Consider the following 20,274-nt stretch of genomic DNA (forward strand, 5'->3'; position numbering starts at 1 on the left):
ATTCTCAACCGTGCCTTCAAATCCCTGTGTGATGTTATCATTCAGCTCCAAGAACTCAACATTCCTCAAACTCTTGTCTTCTTACACATCACCTACTCTCTTTGCTGTATGAAGCCAATGAGTTCCTAAGCTTTGCAATTCTGTCCGTAACCTCTCAGTCTTAGATATGCTCCTAAATGCCCAATCCTGCATGTTTAATATTTAAGAAATTTTAAAACTTTTAGGGTACAGTCTCATTTTAAAAGGAGAGCACATCACTCATCTTCAACATTTCTGGAAAGAAAAAACTGGAGATATGGGTGGGCAAGCTTTCTTTCCCCCTCATTTGTAATAGTCTTCACGTGTCTCTGAATGCTATACCGTGATGGATTCTGAGATAATGCCAGACTCACCTGCTTAATTGTGAAGTGTTGCCTCCTGAGGCACTGCTGTTCAGATGGATCACAAACATTATATCAATATGAAGGAATTAAAGAGATGAATGTCCCAAAATATACACACTGACTCAATGCAGATGATCACACAATATTAAATATTTGCCAGCAACTGCTGAGTGTCACCAGCACGTATCACTAAAATGTGCAGTTCCCCAAACCTATTCTTGTCCACATTCCCAAGGCTAATAGCATCCACACCCCATTCAGCAACCTTGGGTTTAACATGATAATCCAACTACGTGGTCACCAGAAAATTGGCAGCCAGTGCCCAGCCATCAAGTTCAGGCTCCCTAAGTTTGCACATACCTCAACTAAAGTAGCTCCTCAAGGACCTCCCAGGATCTCTCAGCAAGCTCTGGCTCTTACCTCTACCAAGTAACAAAGAGAACAGAGGAGACAGGTATGCTCCCCAAATGGAAATAACCCAAAAATATGATAGTTTATTTTATTCTTTAATAAGGTCTTCATAATATTATCAAAAATTCAATTTAATATTTAGGAAAGTCTGAGAACTGGATAAAGTATGTTGGCTCAAGTAAGCAGAAGATTCATCTGAGACCAAGCTGAGAAAAGCACAGACCACAGAAAAACAAGATAATGTCATAATGTGATCTTCTTGCTGGGATATCCAGTATTTTATGGTAATGGAGACCAAGAAGCTCTCAGAGCTGAAATCACCGGATTCTGAAGAAAAGTCATTTTGATAACTGGAGTCCTGCTCCAACTCTACAGAAATGAGGTTAAGATTGCCACAAACTGATCACCACAATCCCAGGGGAAAGAAATTTAGAAATCTATCAGGAATGAACCTTTGACCCAACCAACTTTAGCCACTTGAATAATCACTTTTCTTTCCTGAGACTAGGATCTCTCTGACCAGAAGCTTTATTAGACCAGTCATTTCAACACAGTGACTGTAAGGACAGACAGAATCTAAGTATTCTTGTGATTTACTCCGTAAAGCCTTCTACCATCTACCAGGCTTAATATCATGAATCAAGTCCTGAACTTGGTGCAGCTGCAAGAATACTCAAGCAACTCAACACAGCCAAGGAGAAAACACTTAAAGTGACTGGCACTGCTACCAGAGGACTTAATAATAACCACCTCCATCACTGGTCTTCATCAATCTTGTTGCTTTCAACTTGTACTTTAAACAAACTTAAAACAAATCGTGCATACAGACTCCGGCACTGACAGCTCATCGTACATTTGACAAGGAAAGAACATTGATTCCCAGATTCATGAGAATCAATTCTCTCAGAGTAATTCATTCAAATGGCATTTTTTTTTCAGACAAAATAAAGCTTTGTGATTTGGGCTTTGTATTTCTGATGGGAAGTCAACTCGTAGCCATTTTAAATCTGGTGAAGAATTAAGTTATTACATAATCTCTGAGCACTACTTGTGATATTTTTTCCTTTGTGCGCTGTACAAAGTCCAGGACTAGGTCCAAGTTAGAATATGGAAGGTTTGATGGGAAGGATTTGGATGTGGTGTTGCCAGAGAAAATGTTATATTCGGGCAAATGGCAAATTTACACCCTACATTATATAACCGTTAGCGGCTGTTACATTTGGCTCCAAGTTCTCCAAATTCCCAGGAGAAGAAGGGAAACCTCTCGAATTTCTCAGCAGCAGGCTGCCACCTGTTCTCAGGCTCCCTTTCACTCATGCAGCTGCAGAGAAAGCAGAGAAATTAAAATATGGCTCAGTTGAGAGTGCCCAGTGACAGACTTGCTCTTGATCAATGTGATCTAACTTCTCCTTGCACAAGGAAAGATGTCATAATGTGCACACCCAATACAGAAGATGACCATCAGTACAAGCACAATCTGTGTCATAAAGTAGCTCGTCACACTTCTGAATATCAGAACTCCACCTGGAAACCAGCACACTCTTATTCCACTTCAGGATAGACAGACGTTCGTATATGTATCGCTAAAAAAAAGGCAGTGCCGTGTGACCCAATTTCCAGGAAAAGGATTTCTTGTAATTGTAATACAACAGAGACAGTGCAGCATAGCTGCAATTAATCATTCAAATATTATTTATAGCTCCTTTATCAGAGGAAAATCCACTTAAAATGAGTACTCGATAATGAACCTTTTGTAAGGTTTAGTACTATAATAACATCCAGCTTCTCTTTCTGCTATTCCTGAAAATATGCTGTATATGACAGGTGGTTGTGTGAGAATCTTAAGTGACCTAATTTTTCTCTAAAAACTTTTGCACAGATTTTAAATGTGATTTGCTACAGACATCCAAGGCAAAATTATATTTTTTTTAAAAAACAAAAAGCTCTTTATCATTAGAAGAGTTTGAAACCATCTTCAAGGTCATAGAAGTGCAAATAAATTACCTATTTGTAGACAGGGACATTGTTAAGGCATGTTTATGAAGGTTTTAATTGAAGAAATTGGCAGCTTATTGCTAAGGGGATTGAAAGTTCATTTACCTGATCACTGGAAGCCCCCAATGATGACTGGTCTTCTGTGGTATAGAATTCCACTTTGCACATGTGCAGCAACAAATCTAATGCAATTCGATGAAAATTTAATACAATGCTCCTCTTCTGAAAGCTATAGTTTTACCAGTGCTTGCAATCCTGAAGTAAATCATTCAAGCAGATATTTTCCACATCAAAGCCAATGTAATGAGCATCGACTTAACCTTGGCCAGCATCACAACTGAGTGTAAATCTGCTCAGACACATGCAGTTTACAGTAGTCGTCCCTGATGGACATGAAGACTGAACACTCTGGCTATATTAGTCCTCCCACATGTTTCCAAGGGCAACTAGTGCCCTACTGCTGCCCCATTTCAAATTAGCCAAGTAAGCAGAGGCCATATATTCACCCAGAGACTTTCAGGATGTGCATTGGCTCACTACCAAGCCACACAGTGCATTCATCCACAAAGCCAGAGAGCAGCCACAGTATGTATTTTATGACAGCATGATTACATCTATTTACTTCACAAGTCTGTCCACTCAGTTCCTGAAGCTGAAGAACAGCAGATAATCTGTATTCTTTCTACTAAGGTATATCACTTTTCAAATACTTATCTGCTGGTCTCCACTGTCAAACCAAAAGGCAGAGGCACAAATCACACCAGAAGCATGTCATTTTCTGAATATTTTTACTACCTTAGCAGTAATGTTGTTTAACATAAAATAATTGTGCTTCAGTTCTCACTAAATGAACATGCTGGAAGCAGATTTGCAAAGTTGTGATGCATAGACCACATAATCTATTCATAGTTACCAAGGATGGGTTCAGAAAACTTTCCTTTACCCCAAATTTACATTGTTTAAACCAACAATAACCATCATTTAAATAATCACAGGTATCCAGTATTTCCTATAGTTATCTCCACTAGGTATTTCTCCTGTAGCCCAAGATGTTTTTTCACATCCAAATAGTTAACAATCATTTGTTATTCGAAGAGAACAGGTTAAAGATTCATGGGTGACATGAGTTTTTTTTCCCCTCACATCACCCATGGATCTTTAACAATCATTTAATAACTATTTTCTCTGATCCTTGAACCATCTGCTATGGGAACCAACTACATGAAAATCCTTATGAACACAATGTCCACAGCATTACCCTTGTCAATCATGTTACCTCATCAAAAACAGATGTTAGTCAAACATAATTTCCTTTAATGAAAATACAAAAAACTTTACAGATCATTGAAATCTGGAATAAAAACAGAAAATACAGGACACACTCAGTAGGAAACTCCAGTTCATCAGTTCTAAGCCTTTGACCTGAAACATCAGTTACTTTATTTTCCCCACAGCTGCTGCCTGACCTGTTCAGAGTTTCCAGTATGTTCTATGATTTTCCTTCAATTCAACCTGAGTCTCTTTTATTTGTTCAGACACCTGCAAACTGAGTACTGAGGGAATCACCTTTCAAGGGATATAGGGTTACTGCAGGAAAGTGGCACTGAGGTAAAAGGCAGTCAGGAATGAAGGGTCTCGGCCCGAAACATCGACTGTTCATTTCCTTCCAACAGATGCTGCCTGACCTGCTGAGTTCCTCCAGCATTTTGTGTGTGTTGCTCCACATTTCCAGCATCTGCAGTCTCCCATGTCCCCAGCCTGATTCTGTTTCTTTTGATCCTGTATTCTTATTGTTTCCAAACATTTTTTCACCAGACAGCTTATACTGTAAGGTCTGTAGTTGCTGGGTTTGTACATGCACGATTTTACCATTCTTCAGTCTGTTGGTATCTCTTTCATATCAAGCGAGATCATGCTAAGAACTACTGCAATTGCCACCTCTACTCATCTCAGCAGCCAGAATGCACCCATCCTTACCAGTTGCAAGGTGCCTTTAGCATTACCAACCTTCTATGCATCTCTCCCCCCATTATCAATTTTCACCTAACCTATTCTCCTGACCTGAGATTCTGGCAATGTCCTCTTCTTTTGTAAAAACATACAAGAAGTTTTCATTTTTGTGATTCAAGCATGACTTCTCCTTTCAAAGATCACTTATTTTTGGTCACAATTGTTCCTTTTCTCTCTTGCCCACTCACAACTCTTGTACCTGAAGATGATCTTGCATTTCTTTGACAGAAAACTTGTTTTATTCTTGATCCTTCTTTAACTAAAAGCATTTCTCGACTATCAACTCTCTCACCAGTCAATGTTAAAGCATATTTTTGCCACTTCTGGCTTTTCTCCTCACAGGTCCCTTTTCAAGAACTCTTCAGCCGAGCTAATGAAAGCCTTCAGTTCTGTAACTACTGTTACATAGGTAAATGCCACAACCATTTTGTGAACTGCAAATTTTCAATAAATCAGGCAAAGTTTATCTAATCTTTATTGGCAGTATTGGTTGAAATCAGTACCTTGATCAGGACACCATTTAAATTATCTCCTCGTCAAGCCTACACAGCTGAGTATTTCCAGCAATTCTCATTGATATTTCCAACACGTGCAGTATTGTACCACAATTTTACAACTCATCCAAATATCAGCAGCATTGATAATAGGCATTTTCCCCACATATTTTATTGGGTCTCTGGACTAGGATCACTCCAGCATGGAAGGAGCCCATTGAAACCCAAGAACATGAGACAATTTCACTGGGGGTACAAACACAAGACATCAATGGCAATCCCCACTTCTTTGTCCATGCTGTTAATTCATGTGATTATAGGAAGTGTCAGGAAATCTTTGGGTGGCCAGGACCTAGAAAGTGGGGAAAACCAACATGACTATCAATGGAAGTTGTCAAGGAGGGGCAGTCCAGGTGATAGGGAGTTGTGTGCCCATACAGCAGCTGCAGAAATCAACAGTATCACTGTTATCATGGATGTCAGCCTACAATACATCGGTCATGAGGAATGTTTGTCAAGTAGAGATGGCAATTCATACAGGTGCCAATCATTACTGAATGGATTGTGACACTTATGAGCAGTTGTTTCATGGCACAACAACCAAGGATCTACAGAGGTTTTTAGTGCAGTCAAATATCTCTTCACTGATTCATGTGTTGACATAATTAGAGCACGATATTTTTCAACTGCATGTTGTCAATGATGATTTTTGAATGACAGACAAAAAATTGCTCAAGCTACCTGTAAAGATGTTACATTGAAACAGGCACACCTATACTCCTTTTCAGGTCTCAGCAAATCTGAAATGGGACAGTGAAGAGATCAGACCCCTCTGAGGAAGCTGTGGCTAAGTGAAGGTTTAGTGAAGTGGGTCAACAGAGTGGCAATTCCAAAGGTACAACAGGTGAACATAAAGACTGAAGTCAAGGCCCATGGGAATTGCTTATTTGAAGACAATGCTGGAGATTACATGTGATTAGCCTGTGATTGATCAAGACATTGACTCCCCCATACTTTTATTCTCAGTGCATCCAGACTGCAGGTCACAGGTGTCCACTGCTCCAGTGCAAACTTTGAGGTGACCTACCCATTCTTCCAAAGGGTACCTGCTGGTTTCCTCCAGTTGGGAACAGAATCCAGTACCTCCATAATACCTCCATGGCTCTGTCTTGACGACCCCCCCATGACCTGGTTGCTAGAGCATCATTTCCCATCCAAAGACAACTTTTCCAACCTAGTCCCTGGTACCATCCCTTCTGGCATCTCTTCTCCGCCTGTCATTCCAAATTACAGTGCACTAAACGTAGCCACATCCATGACCACTGGCCCATTTGCATCTCAGCTGGGGAATGGCTGTGGTGGGTTGGAGGTACTGGATTCCCAGACATACGCAGTGAAGGTGGGTGATAAAGGTCAAAGTTTCATATCGATCAATAAGTGCATGCATATGACACCCAAGTGGATGATAATCAGGAACATGAGATACAGGATGAGCCAGGATTTGAGGTACAATGAAGGGGCAACCATGGAACATAGGGCAGAAAACTCAGAGCCTGGAGGAGGAGATGATCCACCAGAGCCACGAGCATCTCAGCTGGACACTTCGGAGGCAACAAACGCACCTCTGCAGCCAGGGAGGTTTGTGGATAAGTCAAACAACGGATTTGTTGAAATTATAATTGGTTAGATATATATGTAAATTATCAACTGATTTTATAAGTTCATGGGTGTAACTGTTTAAGGGATTGTACAGGGTTACTTATTGTTGAATGCAGTCCAGCGAATACACAAGGGGGCATAATTTTTAGGTGATTGGAGGAAAGTATAAGGGGGGGATGTCAGAGACAAGTTTTTCTTTTACACAGAGAGTGGCAGGTGTGTGGAATGCATTGCCGGCAGAGGTTGTGGGGGCAAATACATTGGAGACATTTAAGAGACTCTTAGATAGCCACATGAATGACAGAGAAATGAGAGGGAAGGGTTATCATTTGGGAGGGAAGGGTTAGATAGATATTAGAGCAGGACAAAATGTTGGCATAACATTGTGGGCCTAAGGGCCTGTACTGTGCTGTAGTGTTCTATGTTCTCATAGAACAGTAGAGCACAATACAGGCCCTTCAGCCCACAATGTTGTGCCAACCTTTAAACCTCACCTAAGACTATCTAACCTCTACCTCCCCCATATCCCTCCATTTTAAATTCTTCCATATGCTTATCCAGCAATCCCTTGAATTTGACCAATGTACCTGCCTCCACCACCACCCCAGGCAGTGCATTCCATGCCCCAACCACTCTCTGGGTAAAAAACCTTCCTCTGATATCTTCCTTGAACTTCCCACCCATTACTTTAAAGCCATGTTCTATGAAACATACAGGATCCTTTTATAAACTGCCAGGAGTACATGGTGCAGCTCTGGGGCATTGCTTTATTCAGACACTGGACTTCAATTGAGAGTTACTGCCTCAATAAAGGATTCTCTGTCGTAGCTCTCCCTCAGCCTGTGGCCTACGTTTGCTGCAATATCAAATAAACCATGGACATTACTCATCGCTTCGTATTTCTTTTCAAATAAAATCAGATTTAAGTACCACTTCAATATTTACTGAAACTGATAAAAAAATTGAACCTGTTTGTCCTAAATATTAAATTATCAAGTGCTATTTTGCCATCCTTGAACAGATCCTGCATAGATTACGTACACCTGACTTCTGTACATATGAACAAGCAGTGTGGATTTACCAGCTGCCTCAGGTCTGCAGGCATTTTCTGCCAGGTGGGAACTCGGTTTATGGCCACATTTCTGACTTGCAAACTGTTCAGGTTACGAATGGTTCACAAGAATGGACCCCTGCTGTAATCTGGGGAGGACCTGTATGACTTTGGAACACAACATAGCACAAGATCAGGCCTTTTGGCCCACAGTGCCTGTGCCAGCTATGACGCCAAATTAAACTAATACCGTCTGCCTGCACATGATCTCTATCCCTCCATTCCCTGCCTATTCATGTGCCTGTCTAAGTGCATGTGAAATGTCACCATCGTATTTGCTTCCACCATCACTCCCAGCAGCATGTTTCAGACACCTACCACTCTCTGTGTAAACAGTTACCTCGCAAGTCTCATTTCGCCTTCCCACCACCCCTCACCTTAAATCTATGTATTCTGGTAATTGACATTTCCACCTGGGAAAAAGACTGACTACCCACCCCCTCTCTGTCTCTCATAATTTTATACACTTCTATCAGGTCACCCATCTGCCTCCAACATTCCAGAGGAAACAATCCAAGTTTGTCCAACTTCGCCTTGTAGTTAATGCTCACTAATCCAAACAACATCTGAGTAAACCTCTTTTGCACACTTCATTACATCTAGCAGCTGGGTTGTTTTAATTTCCCTGACTATAATATTGTTTCTGTTGCACAAAGTTCCAATATTGCAGATACATTTGCATACCATCATTCGTCAAATCACCGAAGCATTTTGATGTTTTCTTTTTCTAGATTCTTGTAACATTTCCATACCAAATTTCACTACGGTCTCAATACTTACAATGGCCTACTTTAACAATGAGAGATGTCTTTTTCTTAGGCTTCTTAGATCCACATTCAACGATTTAGGAACAGTTTCTTCTGCTCCACCATCAGATTTCTGAATGGTCCATGAATACTACTTTGTTATTTCTTCCTTTACGCTATTTATTTTTTAATTTATAGTAATTTTATGTCTTTGCTCTGTACTGCTGCCACAAAACAACAGATTTCACGACATACAAGTCAGTGATAATAAACCTGATTCTGATTCTCCTTGATGCATTCACTTTTATGCTCATTTGTCACCAAACCAAAATCCAATTGATATTATTTGTCCATCGTGATGAAAGTGACTCAATACTATCTGGCGATCAAACTCTGTGGATGTTGGAAATCTGAAATAAAAACAAAAAGTGCTGGAAACTCTGAGCAGGTGAGCAGCATCCCATGAAGGGTCCCAGGCCCAAAATATCAACGGTTCCCTTTTCTCCTATGCTAACTGCCTTGCTGATTGGATCCAACATTTTCAGTTTTTATTTCAATACTATTTGGCAATTTGTTTCTTTATAAAGGGATATCAACAAAACCTGTCTTTTAAATTAATCTATTCTCAGCACATCCTTTCATGCCCAGTCCATCACAGGCTTGCCACTTCCTTCCATACAGTCCATCTTCACGGTGCTTTGCTTCAGGAAGGCCAATAGTATCAGCAAGGACTCCTGCCTCCCTGGCCATTCCCTTTTCTCTCTTCTACCTTCTGGGAGAAGACACAGGAGCTTGAAAACCCAGACGTCCAGACTTAAGAACAGCTTCTTCCCCACTGCTGTCACACTTCTGAACCAATCACCTCTTCCTCACTCCCTTCTCAGTGGTGCTGCCATGTTCTCTTAATTCTACCTCTCTTGGTCCATTATTGTCACTTTCACATTTCTTTTTGCACAACTTCAGACTGCATGACAATCTTCGCACCGTTCTGTTATTTTGTGCTCGATGCTGTATTTATTGTTGTATTTATTATTACCAAGGTATACTGTTTACTTGGTGAGCTTCACATGAGCAAAGAATTTCATTGCACCCTGGTTTATATGACAATAAACTCATCTAAATACGAATCTGAAGACTTCATCTAATTACCTTCAGAAAAGTTTTGGTAAAAATAAATTTGCACAACAAATGCATCTTTGTTAATAACTAATGCTTTGTTTAAATAGTTTTTCGACACTTAGTCTTGTAAAATTTCACAAATTACTGAAAGGTACGCATTACTGTTTATTTTTCAAAACAATCACCTCTTTCATACCATTCTTAGTCCATCTTCTGATTCTGCTTACTACAAAATAACCCAGCAATGTTTTTACTGCTGCACAATGTGCAGCCAATCAATATGCAGCCACATATTGCAGACTGAAGTCTCATTAATTTTAGTTTTCATCTAGGCCCCATTAGCTTTCTGACCTTCCAACAGTATCATCACAATTAAGCCAATTTGATCCTTTTAAATTTAATTACAATTTTCAAAAGGTTATAATTTAACATCAACGATTTGCTGAAGAATGTTTTAATGTTTTAGTGCAAATTTATAAAATAGTTGCACCTGAATTTATCATGACTTTCCCTCACGTTCCCTTTCCCATTGGTGTGTTACCCACATTGGCGGAATTTGCCCGTGACATCAGCTCAACATTCATTTCTTTATATGGTGTCAGATGACCATGACAGGAACCAATTACAATTTATCAAGCCTGGTTCAGGTATGAGTTCTGAGTGGTTAGCCATTGTCGCTCCTGAGACTGGACACTAATATTTATTTTAAAATCTACCGAGACCCTTGCTTCAGAATTCTTGAGAGATTACTAAGTGGTTAGGGTTCCAAAGTTATAGTGAAAGGAGGCAAAGTATAAACCTCAGAAACAATAAAAACCTCCAAGAGATGATGACCTTTCCAAGGGTAGCAAAGATAGACATGCAAGATTTTTATTTGGCATTTACATCAAATAAATTCATCAAAGCAAATTGAAGGTTTTGCTGATACCTCTCACAATATTTGTATTTTCTTTCTGGGAAATTTCTATTTTTGTGAGTTAACCAGTCCAGTTATTGGAAACACATGCACTTCAATTCTGGCCTGAAGGCAATATGTCAGCCTAAATACCATAATCCAACAGAATCCTTCTATTTAAGTGTCAATGTAAACTTTGCACCTGCAAGTCCCTCTACACACTAGCTCTGGGCAGCTCCCTTTGGATTTGGTTTATTTGAATTCTCGTGATTTCTCAATGGCATTCCTAGAGTCACAATATAACTCATCTCTGGTAAAGGCATGGACAAGGAGGAGAATTGGTATAGTTCCTGCCATGATACAATATGACAAATAACTCCGTACTGCTACATAAAAAAATATTTCAAAAAAATTGAACAGCATTCCTTGAACCACATCCAGCAATGTGGTTTTTGAAATATCAACACCTCCTTTGCTGCCTTAAACAATTTGATGATATTCTTAAGATCCAGCATTGCAAAGAAATACACTGAGCAATGAGCCAATCCTCTAAGTCACGTACATGTGGTCTGTCCTTTATACTTAACATTAATCAGCTCACAATCATGGAAAATAGCAGACAAGGTCAGGAGATCAGAAAACTATTCCCATTACATTTCTCATTACTGCTTCTAAGATAATAGTCAGTAATTCAAATTAGCAACAAGGACACTTTATTAAATAAAAGGCAACATCAGGATCACATTTCTTCTGGTGCTTTCTCCACAGAAACTTTTCACACTGAACAGCGTTTCAGCAACATTGAGAGCAGTTAGTGACAAGAAGCAATCCTTAAAGTAGACAGCTTTTAAAAAAAAATGAGTCTTAACAACCAATGTTACAGGAGACATGTGTTACACTGACATCCCATAACATTATTACAGATCTCTGAATGTTGTTCATTCATTGTTCAACTATGAGCATTCATTACAAAAAAATGTTGAACCCTGTGCCTTGAAAGTTGACCAATTTTCCTGGCCTGTTCTTGAAAATTATTGGAGAATTCTCTTTTAACCTTCTATTGCCCTTAAACAGTCAAAGCTGTCTGAATGGATCAAGCAAGAATTTGCAATAATGAAATTCTATTAAGTAAATGCAGTACAGATGGAACACTTTATTGACTAGGCAAAAAAAAAGTACCAGTGGAAACAAATGCCAGATAGTGCCCTTCACTGTACTGTTTCAAATAAACATCTACTCTATTAAGGAGATTAAAACCATCAACAAATCAAATGAAGGCAGTTTATTGCCTTGTGGTATTACTTTGATACATTCCAAAAACATCTGGTGATCATCGAGTACGATGCAAGGGCAATGAAAACAAAAACAGTGCAAATAAAGCTAGTTGACAGGAAAATGCAATAGACTGAATCCAAAGTAAAAGCTGCATGTTTCCATGTTCAATTGATCACTAAGGTTACACCTTGAACTCCTCATTAAATCACTTTAGGGCAAGATGCCTAAAAGTACCGCATTTTTGATTTTCATCCTGAATGTCTGGACAGTAAACTTGCAAAGCATAACACCTGCCCACAATTAGCCTGGCAATCATTCCTTCATGGATTAAAGGACAAGCAGATAATATGCACCTCAAGTGTTCTGCTTGGTCAGATGATAAGCCAATTGTTCATATAAATATACCCTGTCCCTTAAACGGCACACTGCCTCTATTACCAGTTTATATAATGACTTCCCACAGTTCTACAGTTCCACAGGTATTGGACATTCCCGAGTATTTCAATGAAGTGTCTGTCACTAATTGCATAGTCTTGACAAGTACACATCTGTCCACCGTTTGATTGCAAATTCCTTCACAAACAAACCTCATCCTGTCTTCATCCAACATCCACACTTCCAGGAGGAGTGACTATAAAGCTGGATTCCAGATGATGTCCCTATCCAAACTGAAAGGCATTGAAACCACTTGCAACACCGTCAAGGAACACACAGAATTTAACTCAGACAAACACAAAGTTGACGTATTTTGAGAAGTTAAACCAGGCCAGGATATAGACAGTGAAAGGCAGGGCCCTGGTAAATTGTTGAACAGAGAGACCTTGGAGTACAAGCACATAGCTCCCCGAAAGTGGCAATACAGGTAGACAAGGTGATGAAGGTGGCATTTGGCATATTTGCCTTCATCGGACAAGGCATTTAGTACAAAAGTTGAGGCATCATTACACAGCTGTACGCTTGTGAGACAACACCTAAAATATTGTGTATAGTTCTGGTTGCCACATTATAGGAAGGATGTGATTAAGCTGGAGAGGGTGCAGAAAAGTTTCACCGGGATGTTGCCAGGACTGAAGGGTTTAAGTTCCAAGGAGAGAATAGATGGGCTGGGACTGTTTTCCCTGGAACAAAGGAGGCTGAGGTATATGACCTTATGGAGGTTTATAAAATCATGAGGTGTGAGATAAGATGAATGGTCACAGTCATTTTCCCAGGGTAGGAGAGTCTAAAATTAGAAGGCATAGGTTTAAGGTGAGAGATGAAAGATTTAAAGAGGACCCAAGGGTGAGTTTTTCCACACAGAGAGTGGAGGGTATATGGAATGCGCTGCCAGAGGAAGTGGGAGAGGCAGATACAATTATGTTTTAAAGACATTTGTACTGGTTCATGGATAGAAAAGGTTTGAAGGGATATGGGCCAAATGCAATCAAACGGGATTAACTCAGGAAGACACATTGGTCAGCATCGGTGACCTGGGCTGAAGGGCTTGTTTCCATGCTGTATAACTCTACGGCTCTATGCCTCCAGACTGAACTTTGGCTGTTTTTAACCTTATGACTGAACCGCTTGCTCGATAAACCCACTCAGCCTTCAAGTAAGCAGGCATCATTTAAACATCTTAGACTGGAGTTCCTTTGGCCAAGAAATGCATTTGTAAAAAGATAGGAAAATGTTACACAGCCTCATATTTCAAACAGACATATCTGCAGTTAGTGCAAATGCATTGTAAAATAATCAGACTCTCTGAAACTTCAACAGAATATTTAATACTAATACTCTTCCTGGAAGCCTGTTAAACAGTGTACTTGGACACACTGTCTATTATGCAATCAGGACTCCAGCTGCAAATTGTGCTCAAATGTGTGTTAGTTTTCTAAACTGAATCTTATATTTAAGTTTCTACTCAAACTCACTTGTGTAGCAAATGAAAAATCTTACATTAACCTGTGCAGTCAGGTACATTTTTACAAATTCTCTTTTTTCTTGCATGAAAATAGTTCCTGACGCACATGAAGTGTAGTAATCTGTTGTAGCATTATCATGCAAATGATACATAGACCAAATAAACAAATTTTAATCATGTCAATCCATCACCTGCATTACAAGATGATTTTCAATAATTGAAAATGACAAATTATATGGGAATATTTATTAGTTTCGTTGCTGTAGTCATTTTCAGTTAAAATATTGCACAATATATCTTTTTTAATTGCTTTTGGTATCTGAAAGGAAACCTTCATTTTAAAAGCCACCTTGAAGACCCACAAATAGCTGCAATTAGCAGGAAACTCTGTATTAATCTAATCTGCATTGGAGGTTGATCAGTTTGTGGGAGGACCCAGCAAATTGGACACGAGGATGGATCATCTGGACCCAACGCATACTCACCACGCTCGCACAGTTGCATGTTCTTTTACTGTGTGGTGTCTCAAAACAATTAAGAAATATCTTTACAAGCACAAGAATCGCCAAGACATCAAATTCAATGGACAAAATGTTGGTAAATGGAATTTTTTATTAATGGGATTAGTATTGATTGGAGTCATACCTGCATGGAACAGGCCCCATGGCCCACTGAGTCAATGCCATCAAGCACCCATTTACACTAATCCTACACTTGACGGTCTACATGGACATCGTGAGCCAAAGTATCTGCTTCTATTCTAGCGACTGAGACTAGAATAAGCTGACACCCTGCACTTGATAGCCAACCCATGAACGGGTTGGGCCTTGGACAATGTATCCTGATGCCCTGTCATCAAGGCATCTTGACAGCCTTTCCAGTTGTCGAAGACTTTAACAATTTTTCAATACATCTGTTGGTCAGAGTCATTGTTCATATAGCAGCCCTCCCTGGATCATAGGATCAGATGAATAGTGGAGCAAGACCTTCTCTTTACTGGGTCACTGCAATGACCGAGAATTAGCAGTTCCCTTCAGAACTTCCAACTTTCAGCCACCACAATTCCAGACAATATTTATTTGAACCAGTGCAAAAGAGAGAAAGATCAATTTGTTCTGGATACGATGGAACTTCAAGCAAAAAGTATCTCTTACATTGATTTGGCAGGGTTAGGAACAATTGCAACACCAGTGTAACTTCGCAGAAACACACTCCCCCTTTATTTACTACCTTAATCATTTCATTTGCTTCTCAAAATGGACAGCAATCAACTGTGACAGAAAAGACAATTCCCATTGTTAAAACAACTATTTTGCATGAGGAATTCAAATCCATTATTTAAAAGAAGCTCCAATAGTTTAACTTCATTTTAGCATTATAATAAGACTAGCAATGGTATCTACGATATTTGATTGAAACAGAAATATCGTGGATGATGGTTTATTTCTCTGTGACTGGGATTGGCAATATGTTTCTTTTCATTAACTCAATAGGACTGAGCATCCAACTGGTGAGAGGTTAACTGATAGGCTTATTACACTGCTTGTTGTATTGGTTGACACTTGACTGACTTAAGTGAGGCTGTTACACTGTTGGCTGTGTGATTGACTGGTTGGGTCAGGCTGATGCAATAATAAAGTGCGACCATGAGTGGAGTTGGTTGTGTTGATTAATTAGGAGCGGCAACAAGGTTGGCAAGTGTTTTGACTGCATAAATGACTTGTAATGAATATAAAGTAATTAAAGTGAAATTAACTGACTGGAATGGTTAATTTTGGCCAACCAAGACAGTTGCCAACTCCTTTCCGAGTTGGGAGAAATGAAATGAGAGCAGTGATATTTTAATGGAGTGTGGTCAATTTCCAATACTGTTCTGCCCAAGAGCCATTGCTCCCCATCAAGCCAGGAACAGTGAAGGAAAGGTCACATTCCAGAAGTGAGGACAGGCCATAGTCAACTTGCCATCATGAAGCAGGTGACTCATTTAATCATTACAGTTTGGCCCTAAATTCTCTTCCTTCTGGATTTAACTTTGGCAGGCCCTTTACCCCCTCTCAGGTCTGAAACCATATCGCCAAGGGCTAACTAATCCCCACAAGTACCATTTTCCTTGATTCCCTAAATCTTATTTTTGTGAGGTATATTGAAATTCAGGACCACACAGTGCCTTCAGTGCTCCTATTAAAATGTGTGCATTGTCAAGAAAGCATTCTGCAGTGAAAATATTAAGTGTGAATCAACTTTAAAATGTTTTAAGCCAACATTTTTAGATAAATTTAGACCTGACATCAAAGAAACCACAGCCCTGAAAGAACCCAATTAGTCCTCTGAGCCTATACAACCAGAGCAATAAATCCCATTTCCACTTTCTTTCTCTCTTCCATCCATGCCTTTTAAATCCTAAACCAGTTCTATTCACATCATGTATTATGGCAATGAATGAAGAATAACCATCTGTAGGAAATCATTGTGTGGTGGCATTGTGATTACATGACTGGACGAGTAGCCATAATTCTAGACCACTGATCCACAGTCACGGCTTGGAATCCCACCACGAGAGCAGTAGAAGTTAAATTTGGAATGAAATGAACCAAGAATTAAAGACAGTCTCTGTAACAGTGAACATGGAACTACTGAATAGTTGTAAAAAATATCTTATTCACTAATACCCCTCAGGAGAAAATCTGCCACCTTCACTGGGCCTATCTTGTATGCAACTCCACCAATGCGGTTTACTCTTGACAGTCTCCTTAGTATAAGATGATGGTGAAGCTGCACCTGAAATATTGCGTGTAGTTCTGCTCGCTACGGTCTCAGAAGGATGTGATGAAGTTAGAGTGGGTGCAGAAAAATTTCACAAGGAATTGGGAGTGGACAATAATTGTCAGCAATATCCACAACAGCAAAAAGCCTTCTGGTATCTGCTCCTCATTTTTCCCTCATGATTATCTTGAACCTATGTCCTGATTTATTACTGATTTATCAAACAGGATAACAATTAACTCCGACTTGAAAATCTCTCTTCAATTCCTTTTAATCTTCAGAGCGACCTTTTCATTCAATATCCCCTTTCCATGTCTCCATTCTGTCTTTTACAACATGGTGCCTGGATTTACTTTAGTTATTGCTGAACCAATGTCTGTGCAAATTCACTTTCATCTTGTATTTTTATTCTGTGTCCTTGTACGAGCAAACATTCTGATTGAAGTGCTGAAGTTGATATTTTCATTGAATATGGAAATACAAGACCGATACAGGGTCTCAACCTGAAATGTCAATGACTCCTTTCCCTCCACAGTTGCTGCTTGACCCGCTGAGTTCCCCCAGCAGTTTGTTTTTTTTTCCCATTGAATATGTATTTTCACAGCTATGAAGAGTTAAAGAAAGGCTGCTGAAATTATGGCGTTTTGTGGAATATACTGACCATTCTACATCCGAATGAGTAGTATTTTGAACAAAACCCACATGCACAAGCATAAAAAATATCCCCAGGCAAGTTTTCAACCCAGTCTTTCCAATGCCTTACCTGACATCTCATCTTAGAAGAATATCAGTTTTCTCCATTTAACCAATGGGAAGATCAAAAACCATCACTTTCACTCCTACAACCTCCAAATCCTTGCAACTGTTTACAATCCTCTCCATAGACACTGTTTCAGGTTGAACTAGTCTATGTGCAGCTTTACTGTTTTATTCAGTTCTGAACTAAGTTTCTAAATCCATTTTCTCTCTATAACAAATGCTGCAAAATTTCACTTGCATCCACTTCTGCCTCATCATCTGCTGTGGATGCTCACTTTTGCCTTTATCACTTCCATATGGAACTGTTTGAAAACCTTCCTGGCAGCTTTCCCATTCTTCATGCTCAGTCAAACTCCAAAACCACACCAAGCCCTGTGCAGCTGCCATTCTGCTCTTGGTCACATGCACTGGTTCTTAATCCAAAAGCCTCCACTTTGCAACGTTGCTTGCAAGATTCATCATGCCCTTTCCTTTTGTTCTGCTGTAACCTCCTCCAACACTGCCCCCTACCTCATTCCGACTTTGGACTCCTCACCTTGCCATTGGCACCAGCCATTTGGGCCCAATGCTCCATGTTTTTCGATATTATTTTCCTTCAACACCCCGTGCATGCTTTTTGTTTGCTCTTCCCTATCTGCCGTGATGTCCATTTTTTGCTTGACTACTCTTCAATAAGCCACGAAGTTCATGGATATTCAAAGTGCAATATTATTGCAAGTTGTTCTTTGATCCCCCCCCCCCCCCAAAAATAACTTCCTGATTGCTGTGGAGTACCTCATCTAGTGGCCACGCTGAAAACTGACAAGAATGAATTGAAAGGTTATGCTACTTTGGAAAACATTCTACAGATCCCGAACCCGGCCTTCCGTGGGACACGACCTCAGTAATGTATTATTGTGTATTCACAGTTACATCATTAGAGGCTAAGAAAGAAGGTGGGTCTGCAGTGACGATGGCAGGCAGTGGGTGGAGTTTGGATATTTTCCTCGGGTAGAATTGGAAGGCAAATGACAATCATGCTTTCCCCAGCGGTGGACAGGGAGCACGAAGTGGAGAGAGATACACAGGCACTGCATCCTTGACTATTCGAGGTTACAGAAATTAACACGCAAGGGTGGAAAGCGATCCAATAAATAAATGTACCATTCTGTGATAGCGATCAGACTGGCTCACTATTTATGCCTAACTAACTACGAGGCCGAGAAAGAAGAAATACTGACCACGACAGTCCCTGCAACAGAAAGTAGAACCCCGAACCTCCATAGACCCTTGAAAAGAAGCTCAAGTATAAGATATTCTTATTTCTAAACGATCCTCGCCTCAGTACACAAGCACAACAAGCACCCGCCGCTATGCCTCGGGATTTTTCAAAGATCTGTTACGGCACTAAATTGAGCATTACAGAACACAATTAGAATGTGCGCACGTCTGATTTACAATGTGTGCCCCGGAGGAATGAGAATTGTAATGTTTCAAATCATTTTGTCGTGTCCACAAATGCCACTGCGGCCCCAGGAACTCAAACTTCCAGACTTGTGAACGTTACTTATCGAGCGCAAAAACAAAAAAAAAATGACCAAACAAGGAGGCAATGTTAGTGGCATCATTAAATGGGAACATCTCAGAACAGAATCTCGTGTCACTTCTGAACAGTTTCTAATACCGAGTCAGACACAACGAAACCAGGCTCACACGAATCGATGGCCCCCTGACATGTAGAATCGGAATCGGGGCTGTATTTGTTTGTGCGCACAGGTATGATTTTAAGCCAAATGCACCCCCCTCAGAAAGAAAAAAAATAATAATCTGAGACCCACGTCCACAGTGTTCAAGAAGAGAAAGCATATTTTGGCGAGTCAAGCAGGGACTGCTCGTTAGGTATGAGCAAGCCAGCACAAAATCGTTCCCTTCACGTCAGCCCATTTCAAAGGCACTGCTTACGAAACTTTATAAACACCAGAGACCTCGGAAAAGCAGGCACCCCCCTCCCCTCCCCTCCACCCCCCACCCACCCAATGCATCAAGTCAAGGTTCGAGCAGCTCCGCACAGCACTAGCGGTTGAGTTGAGGTTCCGGAGCGGTACAAGCGCGACCTCCTCTCGGTGAGTGACAGGACAGGGTCCCCGATCCAACGGAGACTGGCCAAGTCCTCACATACCACCCCGACCCCCAAGGTTACTTTCCGTGTCGAGTCACGGCCGTCCCTTTGAACAACTCGCCCGAAATCTAAATAAATAAATAAAGTGCAATAGATAACGGCAGTCGTTATCAGTAAGCTGGTGCACTGAGCTGAGTGCCTTACCCGCTGGGCTCCAGCTCGCTGCGCCGGGATGTTTCGGGGGCTCACGGCGCTGCGTCCACACACAGCACCGCAGGTTGCGCACCGATGCTCCCTCTCAGCACTGAGTGCCCACCTCCACTTTATGGCTTTGGGAAAAAAAACCTTGTCAAATGGAGCAGCTGGGTCTCGTTACGCCGTGCGTCAGTGGGTACGTCGCTCGCCTCCCACTCCCCCCCCCCCCCCCCCACCAACCATCACATCAAAGACTGGGGCGCTCTCTCTTTCTCTCTCTCTCTCTCTCTCTCTCTCACACACACACACACACACACACACATCTCCAGACAACGTGTCCTTAAATGAGACCGCAGTCTGACCGGGCGGCGCAGCGCCCCGGGGGGAGCAGGGAGCAGGGTCCGAGGAGGCGACCTGGCTCTTCAGCAGAAGGAGAGATGGCTTTGCAAAGCCAAGTGTGT

The 20,274-nt window shown here is 40.8% G+C and overlaps 1 protein-coding gene across 2 annotated transcripts in view; it reads right to left on the bottom strand.

Annotated features, from left to right (window-relative positions):
* LOC127571688 (contactin-4-like) overlaps positions 1–19,971 on the bottom strand; it is a 1,728,143-nt gene extending 1,708,172 nt beyond the window's left edge. The window contains exon 1 of one of the 2 annotated variants that reach the window (XM_052018293.1): positions 19,823–19,971. The gene's annotated coding sequence lies outside the window, so the exon portion shown is untranslated. The remainder of the gene's footprint in view (positions 1–19,822) is intronic. The other variant, XM_052018296.1, reaches the window with a different exon arrangement.
* Positions 19,972–20,274: the final 303 nt, after the last annotated feature.

Source organism: Pristis pectinata, chromosome 6 (assembly GCF_009764475.1).
Source record: "Pristis pectinata isolate sPriPec2 chromosome 6, sPriPec2.1.pri, whole genome shotgun sequence".
Classification (NCBI taxonomy): domain Eukaryota; kingdom Metazoa; phylum Chordata; class Chondrichthyes; order Rhinopristiformes; family Pristidae; genus Pristis; species Pristis pectinata.